This window comes from Nyctereutes procyonoides, unplaced genomic scaffold (genome assembly GCF_905146905.1).
Source record: "Nyctereutes procyonoides isolate TBG_1078 unplaced genomic scaffold, NYPRO_anot_genome, whole genome shotgun sequence".
Taxonomy (NCBI): Eukaryota; Metazoa; Chordata; class Mammalia; order Carnivora; family Canidae; genus Nyctereutes; species Nyctereutes procyonoides.
The window spans coordinates 31,177,550-31,198,086 of NW_026575134.1; positions in this window are offsets into that span (position 1 = coordinate 31,177,550).

The window sequence follows — 20,537 nt, forward strand, 5'->3', positions numbered from 1 at the left end:
GCACCTGGGGAAGACAGGACAGCTAATGAGAGCAAGACAATCAAGGGGACAGACAGCTGGGCTGGGGGCCAAGGGGCCTGGGGTCTGGCTCCTATCCTGCCACCAGTGAACTTCTGACAAGTCCTCATCCCATGGAAGGTTGCAGTTTCCTGCCAGCAGGAAGGCCATCCTGAACCCATCTCCCTTCTATGAGAGGAATGCTGTACGGGTGCTCACTTGGCTCATCTGTACTTACAACTTCCTCTACACTATATATATAGAGAGAGCACAGAGCCTGACAGGGGCTCAATGACCCCAAAATCATGACCTGAGAAAAAATTGAGAGCTAGCTACGCAACCAACTGAGCCACCCAGATGCCCCCTCAATGAATATTAATTGGCATTCCTATGTGTCCAGCCTGGTGTTGAATGCTTTACATTCATTATCACATTTAATCCTGCCAACAATGCTGAGAAAATGTTGACTGGACAAACCTGCTGTTTGCTGCCCAGGGTTCATTTCCCCCGGCCTCCTGGTAACAGGGGGAACCAAAGACGGCCAGATGCCTGGCCATCTTCCCCCAAGTGGTTTTGTGGCACTGGCCTCAGCCCCAGCTGGAGAAGTAAATCTTGACTGACTTCGTTGGTCGATACATGGCCTCCTGCCCTTCACCACAGTGACTGCTTCAGAGGCAGATGAGACCCGAGCAGTACAATCAGAAGAAACCTCAGAGAATTTGCCAGGGATGTGGAGATATGGTCTCCTTCTACGCTATGGGACCTGAACATAGGGCATGTGGCCCCATCATGTGCTGTCAGACATTCTGGACACACAAGACAATATACTTCCAAGAACAACTACTGAAGAAAGAGTCAAGAAATGAAGAGCGTCAAAATGAGGGACTTGAGATGCTAGATCCAGCCTTGCGTGAGGCTACATTTACTCCCGGAATTTACGGTTTCAACAGTTTGATTTGAACATTTCAGTTTCATGCAACCGAAAGTGTCCTTTCCCAATGTAGACAGGTGTTACTATTATCACGTTTTACACATTTGGAACCTGAGGCTCAATGTGGCCAAGCAACTTTCCCTCGGTCACACAGCAAGTAGATAACAGGAACATACCTGAACCCAGGTCCATTGGGGTTCAAAAGCCCAAGCTTCTTAACTACCACACTCTGCTACCATGAAGTAGTAGAAACTAAAAATATCTTGAAAGTTCAAATGTTCATAAAATGCAACTTTTTAAGTCTCAAGGGCAAGTTCAGAATTGTCACTTCAAACCCCAGCTGAAATGAGTTTTTTAGTGCTTTCACAACAGGAAATCTACCCATCGCATCCATCTCATCCAGCTATTCAGCAATGACCATCAAACACTGGGCAGCACTCCAGTGTCCTGGTAGCTGCTCCTACAGATGGCATTCCGCTCAACCTGGGCCCTCCACTCTCAGGCTACCCTTTTACTTGCTTAGGAAATTGCAGACCTTGGGTGTTATACCCCTGTTTTCCTCGTAAAATCCACCCTGACCGTCTCTCACCTATCGAGTAAAATCAAAGTTCCTGGCCCAATCAACCTTCACTATTAAGCTGCAACTCATGGAAACCTGAAGCTCACGTTTTAAGCCAAAGGGAGGTTTTGTCTCATGTGACTGGGAAGTCCAAAAACGAATCTTCAGGAGGCCTGAATCCAGGGACCCCAACAACATTACTGGATTGTGTGTGTCTCTCTCCATCTCACATCTTGTCTTCACCCCACAGGCAGCCTCTCTCTGAGGGCAACTCAGCCAGTGGCCACAGACCTACCTGCTTTCCAGGTCATCCGCTGCAGAGGAAAGAAAGCGTCTCCTACTCAGTGAACAGGCATCAATCTCAGAGAAGACTTCGACTGGCCTTGTCCCTGCCACGTGTCCCTCCCTCAACAAATCACTGTGGTGAGTAGGAGCGAGACATCATTACCGACAATGCCATCAGGGCCCCATGGAGTTGGTCATTTGCCAAGAGGAGGACAATGGCAAAGGGAATTGCAGAGCAATTAAACAAAAACTACTGAACCATCAACCTCCTTGGCTTTCTCAACAATCTCATCTTCAACCCTCAACAAGACCATTGCAGAGAGGCCAAACATCACACAGTCTCCCCTAAGCTCCGTTAGTTTTCACCCATCCATGCTCTGGCACATACTATCCACTGCTGGGAGCGCCTCTGGTGCCTGGCGAATGCCCAGCTGAGATGTTTTTCTTCCAAGAAGGCTTCTCTGATTTCTAGCAAAAAGTAATCAGGGCCTCTTTGGGGACACCTTTGTCCCTGGCACGTGCTCCCATTGTTGCGTTTCCCACACCACAGTCTAATATTTTGCTTCCATGTCTGTTTCCCAACAGACTCCAATGCCTGTGAAGACAGAGACTGTGATAGCCATCTTATTCCCAAAACGAAGCAAAATTACCCGCCCAGAAGAGGCACTTATTATTGTTTACTAAATGAATGATAAGTGAATTAATTAATTAACAATGAATGGCTCCCCTTGGGGAAACAATTAGCATGGTTGAAGATAAGGAGCACTGAACTGGGAACTAGGGAATCTAGCTCTCCAACTAGTTCTTCGCTTACTGAGTATGAGGCCTCCAACGAGTCATTTCCTACTGATGACTATTCGCCTCATTTTTAAAAAAGATTTATTTGAGAGAGAGAAAGAGTGCATGATTGCATGCGCACATAGATGGGGGGACAGGAGGAGGGGGAAGCAGGCTCCCCACTGAGCAGGGACCCTGATGACTTGGGCTCCAACCCAGGACCCTGAGATGATGACCTGAGCCAAAGGCAGATGCTCAATCGCCTGGGCACCCATTGTCCCATCTGCACCCCATTCTTAATGCAGAATGCTAAGATGAGATCATCTTTACAGGATCTAAGGATCAGGATGCCCCTGAAAACTTTCGGGGAATATTAGTGACTTACAGAATTTCCCTCATGTGGGTGAATAGAATAGATTCCTCCAAAAATTTAAGTATTACTGTGTGATAGTGTTACATGCACGTTTGGTTGTTGTTTGGTTTTTGGTTGTTTTCTTTTTTCTTTTTTTTTTCTTTCATTTTAATTGCCTCTACTTTCTAAGCTTTCCACACTATGTATTACTTTTGCAGAAACATTTTCTGAAGAGTAATTAGTGAAAAATGACCCACCCGGCAAAATAGAAATACCATGAGATAGTCAGCAAAAAAGAAGACTCTTCCAGTCCGGACATGTTCATTTGTGGTAGGTGAATAACAGCCCCCTCCCCAGGATGCCCACATCCAAATCCTCAGAAGGCATAAGCCTTACCTTATATGGCAAGAGGAATTTTGCAGAAGTATGGATCCTGAGAGGGGGAGATTTTCTGGGATCATCTGGAGGAGCACAAAATCATCACAAGAGTCCTTGGAAGAGTGGCATGGACAGGTCTGAGTGAGAGGAGGAGACAAAGTGATGCTAGAAGCAGACACTGCAGGGACATGCTCTGGAGATGGAGAAAGGGGCCACAAGTCGAGGAACACAGGTGGCTCCCGGAAGCTGAAAAGGGCCTGGAAACATGTTCTCCTTCTCAGAACCTCCAGAGGGAACCCCCTCGAATTCAGCTCAGGGAGACAGATTGCAGACTTCTGACCTCCAGAACAGTAAGAGTGCAAAATGAATTTTAAAATAAATGTTTATTTTTCAAGAAATGCTACTTAAGCCACTAAATCAGCAAGCAAATTGTGATGGCAGCCATGGAAAATTAATGTCACTCTAGACAAAAAGACTAACCAGAAAAAAAGAAGGGGGAAGAATTATCGTTATTTTCCAAATTCAGGAAAGGAGAGAAGGCTGTGATCTTCACCTATATAAAGGATGAGAGGGAGGTGAAGGGCAATAGTTTTCCTTCTCTCAGCAAAGTGATGCAGGGAGGAACTGGACCAAAATGAATCTGGAGAAATCCTGATTGGACGTAAAGAGGAACTTGCTACTAGTCACAGTTGGTAAGAACGAGAATCCATTTCCAAAGGCGAGTGTGCAAAAATTTAATAGGCTTCCTGAAGGAGAGCACTGGCAACAGTTAGGAATTGAATTAGATTTGCTAAAAGGTGAAATGGTGACCTCAAGCCCACGGTGCAGTTAGAAGAGGCTACAAGTGTGGGACTTCTGCTAGTAGGGCTGGGGCGCTGGGGATGCCGGTGGTTTGAGTAGATGTGTTTCTGGCACAGCTGTTAAACCCGGGGGCTTACGCAGAGCTGACCTGGCTGGGTTCTACGTGCGGTTAGGAGGGGAAGCATCAGCTATTAGAAAATGCACCACCTACCAGGACCAGGGGCAGCTAGGACGGTTGGCAGGGGCATCCGTACCTTCTCCAGAGGCCTGAGTACGCCCATGTGTCAAGACCAAGCAGTTCAGTGTGAGCCCATAAACCGTCTCCGGTAAGCCAAGCACATGGACTCTGAGGCCAGGCGGTCCTGCATGTGAATCTCCATTCCGTCACCTACTCACTAACTGAGCGAGGTAACATCTCTGTGCTCCAGCTTCCTCCCCAGCAAATACTAAGTATTGATCCCATTAGGCTCTTGTGAGGATTAAATGAGCTACTCTAGGTAAAACAGAATGCCTAGAAGGCATTAAAGAAATATATTATCTTTTTCAGCTCGGTGTCGTCACATTGAGCAAGGTAATCAGACAAGAGTGTCAGGAATATGATACAAAAGGCCCAGAGCAGCAGAGGAGTCCGCAGAGCAAAGAGGGAACCTGGGGCCAGGAAAACAGGCAGGAGAGCAGCACCAAAAGGGCAGCATCAATCTTCAAAGCCTCGGAGTCCTGGGAGCACCAGCATTTGAAGCACTTTGCAGCATCACCTACAGCTGCCCTTGGCTTGGAAGAACAAGGCAGGGATTGAGAAGCAACTTGCTAAGGATAGGAAGTCAACCCCAGTGCCCAACCGAGGCTGTTCTGAGGGCCTCCTAGGCTTTCTTGTTCTGCTTTGATCTCTTTCCTGGGGATGGCAAGTGCCTGATTTTCATGCCATCATTTCCTCTCTTCCACCGCTCGTTCCTTCAACAAATATTTATGTGCTGTGTGCAGGGACCTAGCAGTCAATGCAACAGGCATAAACAAATCCCTAATAGACTCGATAATCTAGTCTCATGGCAGACGTCACTCATCAGTGAGTGGCACACTGTCCTTGTGAGCCCCAAAGCCCCTTCAAGTCCTTCTCGATGCAATCCAGCTCTCCAAAGAGCCACTGCCAATCAATTAGAGTTAGTACCTAAGATGAAGACTCACTGGCATTCCAGCTTTGAGCTTCTGTGATTGCTGAATAGACACACTGATCCCTTCACGGCGGGATGTCATTGTGTCGCAGCCTGGTGCTAACAGGGAAATGAGACCCCAGTAACCACCACCAGCGAAGACACGGAGAATCGGAGAATCGGATGAAATGACTATTTTGACTACTAGCACTAAAGTGGCCCTTAATATTTCTCTGGTTATTACGCTGATCTAGGCTGAACTGATGAGGGCTTTATATACCATAATCCCAATTTCATTCATTATATTTACGATCTCTCATTTTACAGCTGCTCCAACCCCAGCCTTCATTCCACAGGATGTGACGGGAAATCATCCATGATACGATGGAGTCGGTGGGGCCAGTTTCTAGGCTCAGCTCTTCCACTGATCCACTATGTGGCTGCTAGATACTTTCTCTTCTGAAAAATGGGAATAATAAAATTCATACCATAATAACTTTGCACCTTTCTCACCTAGTTCTTTCAAAACTCCAATATGATAATATGCTACAAATCAAGACTTCTAACGGCCCTGGTGACACTCGAGTACTAGGAGGAGGCAGGGAGGTCACCTCCCACCTCCTCACTGAGCCGAAGGTACCAGGCCACTGATTCAATGGTCACTGTCAAGGTGGATGCTGAGCATTCCTCTAAAGAGAGCCCATCGTTCTCCTGGTCTTATGGCATCAGAGAGAAAGGCCTGGGCCAAAGTGCATTTTAACATTCCTCTCAATCTACGAAGAGGTAGGTCCACTATTAAACCACAGAAAAGTAAAAGAGCAATGTGGTTCCTGGACAGTGGATCACGGGAAGTAAGTGTAGTAAATGTATGACCTCATGGTTCTACCTCCTTGTGAAACCAGCTCTCAAGCTGAACCCCCCGACACCAAATACATGCCCCAACCTCCGCATTAGGACGGAACTGTGTTTCAGAGAGGAGGGGTAAGGCGAGGAGTCTGGCCTGGGACCAGGGCTTCTTGACATTCACTCCAGGTCCAGACAAGCAGACCTGCCACTTGACTTTGCACCTCTGTCTTATCTTTTCCTTCTCAGGCTAAATAAGAAGCTGTTTCCCAGTTAAGCCAGAAGGCAAAATAGAATACTATAAAATACAGTGATCACTAGCCACGAGTGGCTATTTAAATTTTTTGTAGATTTTATTTATTTAGTCATGAGAGACACACAGAGAGAGACAGAGACACAGGAAGAGGGAGAAGCAGGCTCCATGCAGGGAGCCCAACGTGGGACTCGATCCCGGGTCTCCAGGATCACGCCCTGGGCCGAAGGCAGCACTAACTGCTGAGCCACCCAGGCTGCCCTATTTAAATTAATTTAAATTGAATAAAATTAGATATTTTCTCAGTTGTACAGCTCAGCAGCCATATGTGATTAATCACTGGCCAGCACGGTCTAGACCCCCAAGGAGTGGTGAATGTACCACGTATGTTTTTCAATGGTTTTACAATGAGCTATGTTTTTGTTAGAAAAATTGGTGGAAAATAAGGAAGGCAATCCCGAGGCACAAAAAATATTATTTAAAGGGAAGTGAAATTTTAGGAGAAATTATCTACAAAATAGATTAGGAGAAAATTGTTAATACCCCTCATAAATTAACCTACAGTGCTGGACACGTAAGCATAACAATAGATAATTCAAGGTAAAGAAATTAAAATGACAACAAAATACTCAAACTGATCATCAGCATATCAATAATTTTTTAAATGAAAATAAAAACAATGAGATAAATTACATGAAATGAGCAAGTTAAAGTAGTTTAACCAGGTGAAGTTATTTTTACATAGTAGTATATATTTATTTGGGATATGCACATAAAATGTGAGATAGATTTAGAAACTGACATTTTGGGGGCACCCGGGGGGCTCAGTGGTTGAGCATCTGCCTTCGGCTCAGGTCATGATCCCGAGGTCCTGGGATCGAGTCCGCATCGGGCTCCCTGCAGGGAGCCTGCTTCTCCCTCTGCCTGTGTCTCTGCCTCCCTCAGTGCCTCTCCTGAATAGATAAATAAAATCTTTAAAAAAAAAAAGAAAGAAAAGAAACTGACATTTTTTCCCAATAACAAAGGTTTAAAGTATTTTACAAGTTTTCTTATCATGCTTTTAAATGATGACCATGCTTTCTTTTCCGTTATCATCAATATTATTTCTGCATTAAACCTCTTCTCCGAAGCCAACAAAATCAAAAGGAACAAGTCTGCTAAGCTTCTTAAAGACCTTCTTAAAGCAGGATGCTGGGGTGGCTCAGGTGGAGCGCCTGCCTCCAGCCCGGGTCGTGATCCCAGGATCCTGGGATTAAGACTCACATCGGGCTCCCCGTGAGGAGCCTGCTACTGTCTCTGCCTCTCTCTCTCTCTCTCTCTCTCTCTCTCTCTCTCTCTCTCTGTCTCTCATGAATGAATAAATAAAATCTTAAAAAAAAAAGAAATAAGAGTTTTTTAAAGCTTCTTAAAAGGATGTGGGAGAGTTAATACGTATGAGTTCCGCTGAGTTGGTTTTTTCTTTTACTCTGGACTTTTTTCCCAACCATCCAAGTTGCATGTACCCACTGGTCTATAAGGACATATTAATCACTACTTGAATTTGATTGTGAAAAATAGTACATTTTTTGACTCATGGAATTGATGAGCCCAAGAATGGATCCCACTTCATGTTCAGTTGGATCCAGAGGCTCAAACTACATCACCAAGGCCTTTTCTTTCAAATCTTGCCTCTGTTTCCTGCCAGGAATGTTGATATCATTTTCTCCAACAACAATCTTCTTATACACACTCAAGAGAATGATCACCAAAACCCCATTTCCTAACATCCCTGTTCAGCAATCCCACCAGAAAGGGAGATTTTTCTCTTCTACCTTCCACAGATTAATTCTAGGCATAAAGTCTGATTAGTCCTGGATCTCGTGCCCACACGCTAGGACCAGATAGTTTCCAGGAAAAGGCTGTCCTGACACACAACACCAGGGGGCACCATTCACATTCAAGTCTAGGTCAGTGGTGGCATTTGGAGTTGCTATAGTTGTGCTACATGGTGACCCTATTCCCACCGATAGGATATTATGAACCGACAGGCCTGTATCATATAGTACCCCTGTGTCCAGGAGGGCAGGGCATGTTTCCAGAAGAAAGCAAATGATGGGAGAATGTTCTGGAGAGCCAAAATAAACCCATAATCCACCTCAATATATCACCCAGGGTGAGAAGAAATGAAAATTCCAAACCAACCCTCCCTCCCCTTCTGTGTGTATGTGAGTAGGGTAGGGCAGGGGAGGTAAACACTGCACTCTTCCGCTCCTCGGAAGAAATCAGTACGTGTCTGCAAGATATTGCAGTGAGGAGTCGCCTCTCCTTTAAGGAAAGAACACACACACACACACACACACACACACGAAAACCTTCTGCTGATTTGTGATACAAATGACAAAAGTCCAGCCCACCTCTTGAAATATGGCTAGTGTCTGCCTCAGAAGCCACTTTCAGTCCTGAGAACATTTTTTAAAGAGCTGAAACTCTAGAAATAAAGCACAAAGACTGGCTCAAACGTTCACAACTTTTCATCTTTTCCAATTCTCAACTCTGATGTGTTCCTGGGTTTCAGAGACGCCCTCGAGAACCCGTGAATTGACCCATGCCAACCACTCCAGGGGTGGCCTTGGCAGGCCACGGGGGAGGCAGCGGGGTGAGTACAGGTCGCGTGGCTAGGCGCACGGTGTTCCCTCTGACCCCCACAGTCAGCTCCTCCCACCACTCCCCGGGCTCCCCCACAGAGCTGCCAGGAGGAGGTCGGCATGCAGGGTGGGGACAGGCACCTGCATGCGCTTCCCACCATCTGCGGTCCAACCCTTTGCAATTAAATGGTGTCCTGTCTTTGTGCCTCTTTGCATGTTGTGTAAAGAAACACCTGAAGCACTTTTTTAAAAATACAGATTCCTGGAACTCCTCTCAGACTGTATCATGCAACTATCTAGGGCCTGAGGCCTGGGAATCTCCATTCATGCCTAATCCTCTAAGTTGATTTTGGCACCAAGGCTGAAAACCCACTGTGATCGCACCTTTGCTTGGCCCTTGTTTGAGACTCAGACATTATGAACAGAAAATAAAACCTCAGAGCTACTCTAAACCAGGTGTTCCTCCAGGAACTCTTTGCTGGCTTACATCACTATCTTCTGCTGGGGACCATTCGTGCTCGTAAAGCCTACTGCAGGCAAGAGGAACTGAGTAACTGAGTACCAGAGCTTTAGTTCATGTGGGCTGTGTCTACTGATGAGTAACATATTAGCACGAGAATGGAGATGCTTTAAAACACCTAATAAACTCTTTACATGCTAACGTTAATATATGTTATTAAAAAAAGCTCTAATTTGCAAAATTAAAAATAAGTGGTGAGAAGAGTGGCACAGTTTGACATTGTTAGAAATCTCTTTAATGTGTGGTTTAATAGAAGACAATGCCTTCTTATATTTGCTTTTACATTTAATCTGTTGCTGTATCACACATCATGCTGCCTCTGGAACACTACGCTGGACACGCATGACAGAATGAGATCAGGAAAGCAAACTGATTTAGTATAATTAGGAAAATAAATCTGACATTATGAAGACCCTTCTGAAAGGTCTCCAGGGTCCCCCGGTAGTCCCCAGATCACACTGTGAGTGCCCCTGTCCTAGTCCATCCCTCACACTACATCTCCCCTGCCTTCACACACATGCTCATTTTTCTAATTTCCGTGTTTGTGGATTTTGATGCCTTTTTCTTACAAATGTTTAACTAGTTTCCCTAAGTGTGTGTGTGTGTGTGTGTGTGTGTGTGTGTGTGTGTAATCATTAGCTTTCAGAAACAGAAAGACACTCAACCTACTCAAGCTAGGTCAAACCAAGGGAGGTTTATGGTGAAGACACAAAGCTCCATCTGGAAAGTTCAGTTAGGTCCCCACTGTGTTTCTTCCCAGACCTCACGGCTCTGCACATGGGCCCACTCTCCGTATTGGTGTCCTCTGCAGGGCTCTTCTTCTCTCAGAGGAAGGCTTTGGGTTGCCATAGAGTTCCATGCCCAACAACTTACTTGCGAGTCTTGACTTTAAACTCCTAGATGAGAAAATCTGACTGGCCCACCGTGAAGACGTTCCCAGGAGGAGGGGTGGAACATTTCTGATGTTTTACTTAATATCCACAGAGACAAAGCCCACACTGAGGACCACACAGGTAACTAAATATTGCAGCAATGGTTCTCGATTCTGGTTGTTCAAAGGTGGTCTAATCAGAGAAGATCATAAACCAGGGTTACTGGTTTATGGCATTGGGCTGTCCTGCTCAGGCTGTGTGGTTCCACCTAGAACAGAACACGTGTGGCCGAGAGGTAACAGGCATTCCCAGCACAGACTGCCAGCACTGACCAGTAGAAACTGCATGTGAGCCATGTATGTGATTTCGGGATTTTTAATCACCACATTTAAAAAGTAAAAATAAGCTCGTGAAATTAATTTCAACATATCTTAACCCAACGAACGTAGCCAAAACATCATTTCAACATTTCAAAAAACAATCATGAGAAATTTTACATCCTCTTCTGCTGCAGTCTTCAAAATCAGTGTGTTTGAAAATACATCCTCAGTGGTACACGAAAATTTTCATCAGAAATACTTGGATCTGTACTTAGAGGCTCACAAAATTTATAACTGAAAACACAACCCCGTGTACCCAAGTTGTTCCAAACGAACTTAGAACTTCCCTGGCAGCTGAATCAAATATGAGTTTTAAATGTTTAATTAACTGTAACATAATTAAATTAAATTAATAATTCAGTTTTTCAGCTGCAATAGCCACATTTCAAGTGCTTGGTAGCCACACGCGAGCAGGGGCTACATTTCAGACACAGCAGGTGTCGGCTGAGAGCCAGAACCGGGTCTCGTCCATTGTTTTATGCCTCTCCAAGGCAGCCCACGAGACCTGTCTAGCCGGTATGCCCCACAAGCACTGGGGATGGAAACTGTCCAAGTTAGAAGCGCTCAAGTCTAATTGAGGAAGGACTCTGAAAAGCTGCACGTCAATGTTTTTCTTTAACAAATCACATCATTTTAAATTCATTAAAGAACCTTGTTAGTTAAAGGACTCCTACTGTGATTTAACTTATTTATCAAATAAATCACCTTTCAGTCATTTACATAAAAAAAAATCTTATACCAGGTTTAAGGAAGGCACAGACATACAAAAAAAAAACTAATTGACGGGCACTGGACAAGTGAGTCACCTGAGAGGCCCTAAATCACTTCCTCCACCCTCAGGAAGCTGAAGTGAGTTTTTGCAAAGGTCCTGGACAGCCTGAAACAAAAAGCTGTGATTTCTGGTTCTGGTTGGCTGATACTGGCTCCACTGAAGTATGCTGGTCCTCTGGCTTGCTGTGAGTGGGGATGGAAATCATGAACAAAGGTTGGTAAGTGAGCTAAGAGCCTTAAGCTCTTTCCAACAGATGGCACTGTAATCAAAAGGACTGCTCCGTGAGGCCACAAACCAGGTTTCCACAAGGACTTCTGATAGCTGATGCCTTTACATCTGCCCATTATATTCTAAAGTGGCCTACAGGTACATAGGCCGTTTTGACCGAAGCAAACGATTTAAAGCCTCCCTTTGCTCAATCAAATAGACATATGAATGTTTGGTGATGGCCAAACAAGCTGCTCCTTTGTTTCTTCCTTCATTCATTTACTCATCAAACCCTGGCTGAGTGCTATCAAATGTCAGGTGCAAAGCCAGGGGGCTAGGGACACAAGGAACTGGACTTCCCAGTTAGGAACATCAGACGTACACATAAATAACCATGAAACAGTGAGATTTAGTACTTGGAGGGAGACAGTTCTGTCAGGAAGATGGAGAAGAGAACGGAGGTAGGTTTTTGCAGAGATGCCCTTGAGATAGGCACAGACAGGCAGGCGGAGAGCCGTCCCCCGACCAAAGTGAAGAGAGGAGTAGGGAATGGACATCCCTGCAGTGGTTACAGGAGATGAAGTCTCCTAAGTGGTCTCCCTGCTTCCAATTGGCCCCACTGCGGTCTGTCCACCAGCCACACAGCTACAGGCAGGATCCTTCTAAAGTGTCAATCAGATTCCATCATTCCCTGATCTCAAACTTCCAGTAGCTTCCTCACACATCTGGAATACAACCCAAAGTCCTTGCCATGGTCTAAGGACCTTACATGATGTGTCCTTGCTACGTTAGAGACCTCCTCTCTTCTTTCCATGTTCCCTGGGCTCACTATTTCCACCACACTGGCCTCCTTCTGGTCTTCAAACATTCCAGGGAAGCTCCCATCGCAGGGCCTTCACTAAGTGCCTTCTCTGGCAATCCTACAACAACAGAACTCCCCTATCATTCTGTCCCCTTGCCCTGCCTTATTTCTCAACCTGGCACTTGGGACTATGACATTAGATCACACATTTAGCTGACTTTGCCCTGAGAATGTACACACCGTGATGGCAGGAACTTGATCTCTTTCATTCACAGTTATATCCCCAGGGCCTAGAAGAGGCCCAGCACAAGGCAGGCTCCCTAAAGAATGGGTGACGGGCACTGAGGGGGGCACTTGACAGGATGAGCACTGGGTGTTATTCTGTATGTTGGCAAATTGAACACCAATAAGAAATAAATCTATTATTAAAAAATTAAATAAATAAATAAATAAATGATCCCCCAAAATGAAATGTCATATAAAATACATAGTGAACAAAAAAAAAAAGAATGTATAGAATGAATAGGTAATTGAGTGAGGTGAGGGAAAATATGCATATTTCAAGAGGTGTAAATATGCAGCATGAATAGTAGATGGTGGGGCAAGTGGCGGGTAGGAGCAGCTAGAAAGGGACAAGTCCTCAGTGACCGGGTCATGAAGGGCCCTGTAAGGGTTAGGGCTGTTTTCTGAAGACAACAGAGAGCCAAGAAAGCCTGGAAAGGAAGAGAACGACACAATCACATCTGCAGAGTTAAAAGAGAAGTCAAGCTGCCGTGTGGTGGGGAGGGACTGCAAGCAAAGAGGCATCTAGTTTGCTCGTTTGTAAAACGGACATAACACCGTCATCCCGGTCAGCGACCACGGTGATAACCGAGAGTTTATGCATGCCAAACACCAAGCACGGTACCCAGCAAGCGGAAGCTATGGATAAATGGTATCCGTTACCACCCAAACCGGGGAAACTGGGAGGATGATGTCCACAGTTCCGCTCAGGTGGCTGACTGCTTGGAGCATGGTACCTCTGATCCTGATAGGATCTACAGAAGCAAAAACTCCTTTCTGGGAACAGAGAATACATCCTATGTTGGGCAAGTACAGTTTGAAATAGCTGGGGGACACCCAGGCGAGATCCAGTAAGCAGTCTGATACAAAGGTCTCCAGCTCCAAAAAGGAAGTTGAAACAAAGATAAAGATTCAGGGGAATCCTTTACCTTATAAGCAATTGCCCTGGTCACTTACGAGCAAACCCTCAATCCAAATACTCAAAGCAAACTCACCGGAGTTAAAAGCCCCAACAAGAAATCATCTCATTGAGTTGAAAAGCAAACCACTGTTAAAGGAATTGACTTCAATTCTGCGCTTTTAGTAACTCCTGCACATGTTCACATGGTCCTCCTCTGCACTTCCTCCAGGCACAGAGAAAAGAGTTTCACGCACTTCGGCTTTTTCACATCCCCTTCCAAGGCCTTCTCTGCTTTCCTATTTTCCAGGGTGCCCTTGTAAGACAGAGCTGAGTAAGCTCCAGGAGACGAAAATATTTCAGCGAACAGACCTCTTAGCTTTGAAGGCATTTTTTTTTTCCTGAGCTGAGTGCATTTTTTAGACTTACAATGCTCCACTCCTACTCCTGCTTCAAGAGTTTGCGAACACATGCACGAAGGATGGTCTAAGGTGCTGGGGGACGTGAGTCTGTATGAGTTCCCTGGGGCTACAGTTCCAAGAAGACCAGGAAGCACTGAGATGGAGGTGGCTCAGGAGCTAGTGCAGAAAAAGAGGCCTGACTCCGTACCATCCAAAGGACAGTGAAACTAGGCTCATACGTGCATCCACACATTCATTCAGTCACTCAACAAGCAGCTACTGAGTACCTACAGCATGTGCCTCCTGCAGAGGAAGCAACCATAAACAAGACAGACCAATGGTCTCTCATGGAGCTTTGTGTCTTATTTCCTGTTTCCCAGACCCACGGGGACACCTAAAACACAGATATTTCTTGTACCTTCTTCAATTTCATTCATTCATTCATTCATTCAACAGAGATTTACTGAGGGGGCTGTGCTGGTCTCTAGGGTTATAATGTTGACTAGGATTGGGCAGTTATAGTTCAGCTTAAATGTCACCATGAGGTAAACACAGTGTGCCGGTACTGGTTATAGGAAGGGCTCTGTGATAGAGTAAGTCTGTCCACAAACTTTTTGAGATTGCAAACCCCCTCAGTGAAAGAAAATGCCTATGTCCCCTCCCCTGGAATCTGGCTTGGTTCTGGGATTGTATTGACCAAGAGAATACAACAGAAGTGATGCTTCACCTGAGCTTTAAAGAAGTGGCAGTTTCCTCTCTTGTAACACCTGCTCTAGGGGAAGCCAGCTGCCATGTGATGGGCCTGATTCTCCTCAGACTGCCATGCTGTGAGGAAACCCAAGCTAGCCACGTGAAGATGCTGTGGGGAGAGAGAGGCCCTGGGAGCTCTGGTTCTTCAGCCATTCCAGCCAGGTGAAGACGTCATCTTGGGTATTTCATGTTGGATGCTACTTTGGTCTGAATGTTTGTCTCTCCTAAAATTCATAGCTTGAAATCCTAATGCCCAATGTGATGGTTTTAGGAGGTGGGCCTTTGAGAGGTGCTTAGGCTATAAGGGTGGAGACCTTGTGCATGAAATTATCATGCTTATTAAAAAAAAAAAAAAAAGACCTCGCAAAGCTTCCTGGCCCTTTCCCCCAAGTCAGGATACAGCAAGAAGGAACCGGGTACGGACCAGGAAGATGACCTTCTCTAGATCATGCTGGCACCCGGATCTTGAACTTCCAGCCTCTGGAACTGTGAGAAATTAATTTGTTTATAAGCTGATCGGTCTGTGGTATTTTGCTACAGCATCCCAAATGGACAAGAACAGATGGAAAGGGCCTCTCTGAAGATGTGGCATTTAGTTTGAGACCCGAGGGATGAGAAAGTTTTGATATACAAGAACCAAGGGAAAGAGCATTCCTGGCAGTGGACAGAGATATTGGAGATCCAGAGTTGGGAAAGCTCTTGAGGTGTTCAAGGAGCTGAGATTCAACCTGTGAGGCAGAAGCATGGGGAGCAAGGTCAAGAGCTGAAGATTAGACCGGCAAAAGCACAGGGGCAGATTGGAAAGGCGCTGTCAGCCATGGCACAGTATCTGAGTTGTGTTCTAGGGAGAAGGGGAACACCTTCAACAATGCTAACCACAAGAGCAGCACAATCTGTATTAAATTTCTCAGAGGATCCCTGTCGCTGTTAGGCTAGCTCTGTGGGTACCAGCTCTGTGACTTTGATCACTGCTGTAGCTCAGCACTGAGAACAGTACCTGGCATATACAGGTGTTCAAAAAAAAACAAATGTTAAATGAATGCCTTAATAAGGACGGACTGGAGAGGATGAGAATAAATGAAGGGAGACCAGCAGGGAAGCCATGCAATAATCCCAGTAAAAGACAGTGGGCATGGCTGGAGGTGGAAAGAAAAGGGAAGTGTTGAGAAATAGTCAGAAGTAGGAGAGATAAAACTCAAGGTCAGGCTCTGAGATGTACGGGTTGTATGACTTTGAGCAAATCAAACACCCTGAGCAGCTAATTCTTCACCTATAAAAGCTTTTCAATAAAAAAAAAGATCTCTCTTTTGCACTGGTAGTGTAAGGATCTCATGAAAAAATATAAGGAAACACTTGGTGAAACTCCGTGTTGCAAACTCACATGTAGAGGCATGACTATCATTGTTCCATTCTTTCCCTAATGGCCTGAAGGATCCATCAGAAAGAGTCACGGGTTTTCATCATCTCTCTCAGTGTTCTAGGGAAGTGAGTGTATGAGCCCCATCCCTCTGGTCTCTGAGGCTGGCACCACAATTTCATGACCCATGCTCCCTCTCGAAGCTCCTCACCACGGTCATGAGAAGCCCCTTTCCATTTAGAGCAGCAGTTCTCAATTTGAACATACATCAGAAGCTCCTGGAAGGCTTGTTAAAATGCAGACTGTGGAGCCTCAGCCCTAGAGCTTCTGATGCAGTCAACGTGGGAAAAGAACCAGTTCGGCATTTCTAACAAGTGCCCAGGTGAGGCGGATGCTATTAATGTGTGGTCAACTTTGAGAACAGCCTTCGGTGGGCATACACTCGATTGCCTTTTCTGATTGGAGGGTCTCCTATACTTCTCAGGTGAGATTCCTAGGAAAATCCAAGACCAAAAGAAAAATTTCATCCAGTTTCCTCCAGATTTCTTTTAAGATTTTATTGATCTATTTGAAAGAGAGATAGAGAGAAAGCATAAGTGGGGGAAGGTAGAGAAACAGGATCCCCACGGAGCAGGGAGCCCAACACAGGGCTCAAACCCAGGACCCTGGGATCATGACCTGAGCCAAAGGTAGATGCCCAATAGGCTGAGCCACCCGGGCACCTCTCCTCCATATTTCTTAATATGAGATCTAGTTGTTCTTGTTTTATTTTTATTTTTTTTGTTGTTGTTGTTCTTGTTTTAAAGAACTGGTGTGTTTAAAAAGCATGAAGCCAACATGCCTGGCTTCAAAACTGTGTTGCATGACCTTGGCCTAGTACCTACCTCCTAGGATCAATGTGGGGATTAAGAGTTAATGCATGCAAAGCACTGAGAGCCTCAGCTGGCCCCCAGGAAGCACTTGATAAATGCTAGCTGTTAGCATTATTATTCCAAAGTGTGACTCATGTAATTGGTTGTTTTATGGTTTTCACATAAAAACCAATAGAAAGTTCAGCTTCACCTCTGAAAAATGTATAGGACTGCACAGCAAGCATTTCAGAAACAGCCCTCGCTCCCACCTTCATCTCGCTTTTTAACCTCTATGTTTCTTAGGACTCCGTCCCCACGCTTCACTTTGTCTTAGTGAATTATTACATGATTCTCCGTATACCACTTTTTTAAACAAGGTGAATCCTATGCATAAATAAATAGTTCTCCATTCATGTATGCAGCTTCTTCATGAATAATCGAGGTGCTTTGGGCTCCAGATCCCCACACCCCAAGCTCTCTGGGAATCTGGTCATTACTGCTTTACGTTTGCAAGCACCTTCAGCACCCAGGAATAAACCACATATGAGAAGGACACAGAGGAAGGGAGGTATGTACACTTATCCTCCCAACCCCCTTTCTGTCCTTTGGATTCTCGGAACGATGGGGAGTGGGCTATCCAGCTTTCACTGCCTTGCTCTTATGAAGACGTGATTGACCTTCTGTTGATGGGACACAGTCTCTCTGCTGTTCTTGTGTTGTTCTCTCATTCAGGAAGCAGCTGAGTGTCTAGTACGTGTCACACGTTGTGCAGGGCATTCGGCAGGTGAGGGTGCTTAGGACACTGTCTGTCCTCCAGGAATTCAGACTGCGATGAGCAGACCCATAAACAGGAGGCTCTCACCATACTGCAAGACACATGCTATGAATAAAGGTCAGTGCCCCTTAGTGAATACCAGCGACACGCCAGGCACTGTGGTGTGCGTTGAATGATCTCTTTTATCCTCGTGCTGACCCTCTGGAGCAAGAACTGCCGTTTCCCTCACTTTGGAGCCGAGGCCGTGGAAGCACAGTGAACTACAAGGTCACACCGTAAGAGGCGGAGGCAGACTTCAAAGTCAAGCGGTCTAACCTCAAGGTCTGCACCCAGAATCTCTCTATTATGCAGCCCTTCTGCAATGTAACATGAACAACAGTTTGAGGGATAAAGGTTTGAGGGATCTTTGGACCCAGTAATGCAAAGAAGTAGCACAGGACAGAGAAATACAATTAGCTGAGAAGAGAGAGAGGGCAGGAACCCCGGCAAAGCAGGTCAGGCGGCTGAATCAGGAAGGTTCCTTGGCGTGGAGGCGTGGGTTGAGGAGAGGCTGAGTAAGCGGCCTGTGGCAATGACCCGGCGAGCCTCTGGAGGCTGGCCAGGGCCGCAGGCTGCAGCACCAGCCCCAGGAGACCAGGCCCCACACAGGCAGCTGTTTTATGCAAGGTTCAGAATCAGCACTTCCCAGGGAGTTCACCCACAGAGCAAGGGCTGTGAGACCTCAGTCCTAAAGAGGCACTCACCTCCAGGCCTGAAGACAGAGACAGGATTTTGCACAGGGGCATTGACTGAGACTTCAGTGTCTACTGTGTTCTACGCTGTAATGTTCCATCTGTGATATATATGATCTTCCGAGTCTAGATCAGGGTCCTGTTCCAGCTACCTATTACCTCATGACATACCAGCCCAAAACGAAATAGTAAAATAGCCACCATTTTATGAAGCTCACAGTTTTGCAGGTTAGGACCTTGTGCACACAGACCTGGAATCGCTTTGGGGTGGCCTGAATAACTGGAGACAGCCAGGACGACGTGCCTGGGGCCACATGTCTGAGTCACGGTTCGGGATTCCAGTTGAATTCCTAGGTTCTTTTCCACACTGTACAAGCTGGGGTTAAAAAACCAAAGACAGCCTCTTCACTCAGCTATTGGCACTTGGCAGGATGGCTGAAGGGTCAGGGCTCACTGGGCAGCTCTCTCCCCAGGGCCTGTGTGGGCCTGGGCTTCTTCATTAAGGCCTGGGTGAGGCATCACATCTACCGTATTGCACGGTCAACAGAGCCTCAGAACCAAGCCAGATTCAAGGGGAGGGGATGAGACACTTCCTCTCACTGGGCAAGAGAGTACAAGGATTTGTGGACAAACTTACTCCATCACAGCGCCTTTCTTACATTGTACTTCCCTCACCACGACATGCAAACTAAGTTGAAACTGCCCAACCTTAGCATTACAACCCCAGGGGCCAGCACAACACCCTCAGAAGTTCTCCTGAATGAATGAATGAAAATTAAGAAGGCTTGCTTTATATTGTAGATACCCCAAGGGTTCTGAGAAAAAAAAAAAAAGACCAAGAAACATTATTAATGAAATCACTAACATTTTACCAAAGAAGGTGCCATAGAAATGTGTATTTATACTTCTACATGTATAATAGACACATTCTGTCCATATAAATACAGTGGTTTTGTAGCTGCCTGAGAAAACAAAAATAATTGTACTATAATAGAATAACTCTTTGTTTATATAATGCTCACCATGCGCCCAACATTATCCTAAGCCCTTCACAAGAATTACCTCAGTATGGGAAGCAGAGCTCTGTTATGGGCTGAATTGTACTCCTTGCCTCCAAATTCACATGTTGAAGTCCTATTGAAGTCCTAATCCCAGAATGTGACCCTATCTGGAGATGGGTTCTTCAGAGACTTAATGGAGTTAAGAGGAGGTCATCACGTGGGCCCTGATCCAATATGACCGGTGAAAAGGACACTATGACATAGATGGATACAGAGGGAAGACCATGTGAAGACACAGGAAGAAGCCGCCCATCTACAAGCCACGGGAGAGACCTCAGAAGCAACCAACCTTGCCAACCCCTTGAGCTCAGACTTCTACCCTCCAGGTCTGTGAGAAAATAAATTTCCAGTGGTGAAACCACTCAGTCTGTGGCACTTCATTAAGGCAGCCCTACCAGACTAATCCAAGGTCCCAGAGGTAATGGGCAGTAATAGCACCCAGCAGGATGGGACCTTACCTCATTCTCTGCCAAATGCCTTGGGAATTAAGGGAGGGTTGTGGTTCTTGCCTAAAAGCAGGAGAGGAGACCATGGCCTGCGGAAGGAGATATGGTAAAAAGAACCTCATCTAAGCAGAAGGAAACAAGAAACCACCCCCAAAATGTCAGAAGGCACCAAGTTCTGTGAGGATAAGAAGACTGGAGGGCTTGATTAAATGTGGAACAGGGAGGTTTCTTCCAGTATAGTGGGGAATGCTGCCAGTAAGACTTGCTTCTATGAATGAAGTAAGTTCATGGTTCCACCTTGGCGTAGGAAGTGCCAGAAAGCCAACATTGCCTTGATACGGGCTCAGGGATTGACCTCCTCCCCCGCCACCATCTGCCCCACAACTGACCACAGTAGGCAAGTGGTTCCACTCCAAAGGGAATATGGAGGGCAGCTGACAGTGGAAAAGGAATAGTGTATCCGTTTCCCGTGGCTGCTCTAAAT